This window comes from Pristis pectinata, chromosome 22 (assembly GCF_009764475.1).
Source record: "Pristis pectinata isolate sPriPec2 chromosome 22, sPriPec2.1.pri, whole genome shotgun sequence".
In the NCBI taxonomy this organism is placed as follows: domain Eukaryota; kingdom Metazoa; phylum Chordata; class Chondrichthyes; order Rhinopristiformes; family Pristidae; genus Pristis; species Pristis pectinata.
Genome location: NC_067426.1, coordinates 37,511,444 through 37,515,354, shown reverse-complemented (window position 1 = coordinate 37,515,354; position 3,911 = coordinate 37,511,444). Strand labels below are relative to the sequence as shown.

The 3,911-nt window shown below is 45.4% G+C and overlaps 1 non-coding gene across 1 annotated transcript; it reads left to right on the top strand.

Moving 5' to 3' along the window:
• Nucleotides 1–476: 476 nt before the first annotated feature.
• On the top strand, nt 477–558 carry trnas-cga (transfer RNA serine (anticodon CGA)). Its single transcript has one exon. It is a non-coding gene; the product is annotated as a tRNA-Ser (tRNA).
• Nucleotides 559–3,911: the final 3,353 nt, after the last annotated feature.

Sequence of the window (3,911 nt, the reverse complement as noted above, 5' to 3'; positions counted from 1 at the left end):
GCACAGTAAATCTTCTCCAGCGCTGCTAGATTTCCGTGGAAGAGCCCATCAACACACCGCCACCTCCTGCACATTGACGGGAGAATTCAGGGATCCTTTCAATTTCCGCAGGGATAAAAATAAGATTGAGAACAGAACCCACAATATGTCACTGCTGATGGTCCCGGTTTTCAGACTGAGTTGCAGTGTTTTCCATTTCCCATGAAACTCCAGTTAAGATCTCTGAATGGATGCACGTTCTCAAATCGTTTCCTGAAACAGGCATCCTGATGCAACATTTATCAGCTGAAAAACAGAAATGGGCAGAAAATCTCATGAAGCGCAGAAGGACCACTGAATTCCGTGATAATGGATGGAAATATCAGATTATTGAGCAGTGATGGAAGCGGATGAACCGCAGAGGAAGCAGCAAATTAAATTCACTTGGCTGTGTCTGTCATAAGAGGGATCGAAATAGCGGAAAACAACAGAGGGAAGCTGCGATGGCCGAGTGGTTAAGGCTTTGGATTCGAAATCCAATGGGGTTTCCCCGCGCGGCTTCGAACCCTGCTCGCAGCGGGTTTACGATTATATTGAATTTTCACACCGAAAACATCGGCTGAAAATCATCTGTTTTTGCTGTTAAATCGATTGCCTCCCACTGTTCCACTGACGTGTTCGACGCTGCACGGTAGCGCAGCGCAGTTACAGCGCCAATGATCAGGGTTCAATTCTTCCAGTGTCTGTACGGAGTTTGTCCGTTCTCCTGCTGAATGCCCAGGCTTCCTCCGGGTGTTCCCGATTCCTTCCACCTTCCAAAGACGTTCGCGTTTGGAGGATTACATGGATGTGATTGGGCGCCTTTTCGTTCAATCGGGAGGACCTGTTACCGTATTGCATAATTAAGGTTTAAAGGCATGTGAGGAAAGCAAGGAACTAACCTGTGTTCACTGGGAGAGAAAAGAACTGAAAACTACTAGATTGCGAGCAAAGAAGTCGAAACATGCTTGCCAAGCCCAGTGTATTTGGAATACCCTCAAAGCCGTGCTGTAAATCACCGGCTTATTCAATTGTAAAACAGCACGTAAAGTGGTTCGCTTTCAAGTAAATTACACATCAGAAGTCCAATGCGCCCTTCCTTGCGCCACCGAGCCCAGATGCATTAGACCCGGTTTCGATCCTCACGTCATCCTGTGCGGGTGTGGTGTGCAGCTCGGCCATTGACTATGCGGGCTTCCTTCATGTTCAAAGGTTTCCTCCAGTGATCCAAGGACACGTGGGTTGGAAGCTCAATTGGCCACCGTAACCTGTCCTGATTGTGCTAGTGATGGATAGCATCTGGGGATCATTGATAGGAATATAGGACGAATAAAGAAAGATTGGCGGATGTTGGTGGCGAACTTTTCTTGCGGACTATGTGGTCGGAAGGCAGTTTTCCAGCTAGTTCTCTCCATGCCTCCGTGACTCATTCGCTGCAAGGCTCATGTTTATGCAGAGAATTTTGCTTTTTCAGCATTACAGTCGGTGGGAGAATATTTCCGAAAATCACCAGGGATCCATTAAATGAAAAACGAACATTATCAATAAATAATGACTGAAATCACAATTCGTGTCCAATTTCCATCCGAATGCTTATTGTTCATGTTGAAATATTTGAACATAAATTGTTTAGAAGACATACTTCTGATCAAGTGTGGAATTGTGCTGAAATAAATGTAAAAAGGAGATACGATGTGTGGAGGGAGATGAAATTGAAGTTTCAGAACTCTCAGACGTCATCAACACAGGGAACCTCACTGTCTTTGACCAACAGCAACCCGGCATTCCCTGGCGTCAGGCAGCACCACTGCTTCTTTAATTTGTATGTTTTTTTTACATTCTTTTGATTCCATATGATCCTTGCGATTCCAATTACAAATATAAGTTCCAGATAATCCACATCCCATACAAAATACAAGTAACGTTTCAAAATTCAGCAAGGTCAACACCATTTCAAGCTCTCACCTCTGAGGGAATGGTGATTTGCTGTTTAGCATCTCCGGAAGTGTAAAATGTCGGTGACAAAACCTTAGCTTATCGTCCCTGAGTTACCAGCCGAACGCGCTGGTCCATTGCGCCACAGAAACAGCTGATGTCAATGGTCATCGACAGACAATCTCACGGTGCAGCAACATAGATCACTTGGGATTCTCTTTTACCTTGTCTGCCAGAGCAACCTCGTGTCTTTTTTTTGCCCTCCTGATTTTCCTCTTTAGTCTTCTCTTGCATTTCGTATACTCCGCAAGTGCCTCAGTCCATTCGTACTGCCTATACCTGACATGCACCACCTCTTTTTTCTTTACCAGGGCCCCAATATCCCTCGATAACACAAGGTTCCCTGAACCAATACGATTTGTCTTTTATTGTAAGGGGAAAATACAGATTGTGTACTCTCAATATTTCGCTTTTGAATGTCTTCCACTTACCAAGAATCGCTGCTGGAAAACTGGTCCTACCCACTCCCTCGTTGTCCTCATTCTCTTGACGGGTGTGAAGAATGCCTGTGATTACCCTTAATCCGACTTGCCAGTGACTTTTAATGACCGCTTCTGGCTCTTCTAATTCCCTTCTCGAGTTCTCTTCCAGTATGGTAGCGTAGCGGTTAGCGCGATGCTATTACAGCGCCAGCGATCGGGGTTCGATTCCCTTCGCTGTCTGCAAGGAGTTTGTACATTCTCTCCTGTCTATGTGGGTTTCTGCCGGGTGCTCCGGTTTCCTCCCACATTCTAAATCCGTACTGGTAGGTTAATTTGGGGTTTAAAATGGGCGGCGCGGACTTATGGGCCGGGAGGGCCTGTTACCACGCTGTAAATAAAATTTTTAAAAAATAAAGTTTATTTATAATTCTCAAGGACTCTGTTTTATTTTCGCTTCCAGAACCTTCCATAGAACACAGAGCATAGAAGACTGCAGCACAGTACATTACAGATCCTTCGGCCAACAAGGCTGTGCCGACATTTTATCCTATTCTAACAGCCATCTGACCCTTCCCTCCCACATAGCCGCAGTTCTCTCCATCATTCATGTGTCTATCTAAAACATCCCTAATGTGTTTCACCCACAACCTCTACAGGCAATGAGTTCCATGCACCCATCACTCTCTGTGTAAAAAGAAACCCCTGACATCCCCCTTATATCTTCCTCCAATCACCTTATAATTATGTTCCCTCGTGTTAGCCATTGTCGCCCTGGGAAAAAAAAGTTTCTGTCCGCTCGATCAATGCCTCTTGTACACCTCTATCAAGTCACTTCTCATCCTTCTTCTCTCTAAAGAGAAAAACCCTTGCTCACTCAAACTGTCCTCATCAGGCATGCTCTCCAATCCAGGCAACATACTGGTAAATCTATTCTACACCCTTTCTAAAGCTTCCACATCCTTCCTGGTTTATCCCAACTCTGGTCTAACCAGAATTCTATAAAGCTGCAACATTAGGTCGCGGCTCTTGAGCTCAATCCCCCGACTAATGAATGCCAACATACTACAGACCGTCTTAACACCTATCGAACTTCCCGGCACCCTTGAGGGAACTCAGGACGTGGAGCTCCAGATCCCTCTGTTCCTCCACACTGCGAAGAGTCCTGCCATTAACCTTGTATTCTGCCTTCGAATTCAATCTCCGGAAGTGTATCACATCACAATTATCCCGGTTGAACTCCATCTGCCACTTCTCAGCCCAGCTGTACATTATTTCAATATCCTGTTGTAATCTACAACAACCTTCTACACTATCCATAACACCACCAGCCTCTGTATCAGCTGCAAACTTACTAACCCACCCTTCCACATCCTCGTCCAAGTCATATTTAAAATCAGAAAGAGCAGAGGTCACAGAACAGATCACTGTGGAATACCACTAGTCACCGACATCCAGGCAGAATATGCTCCATCTACC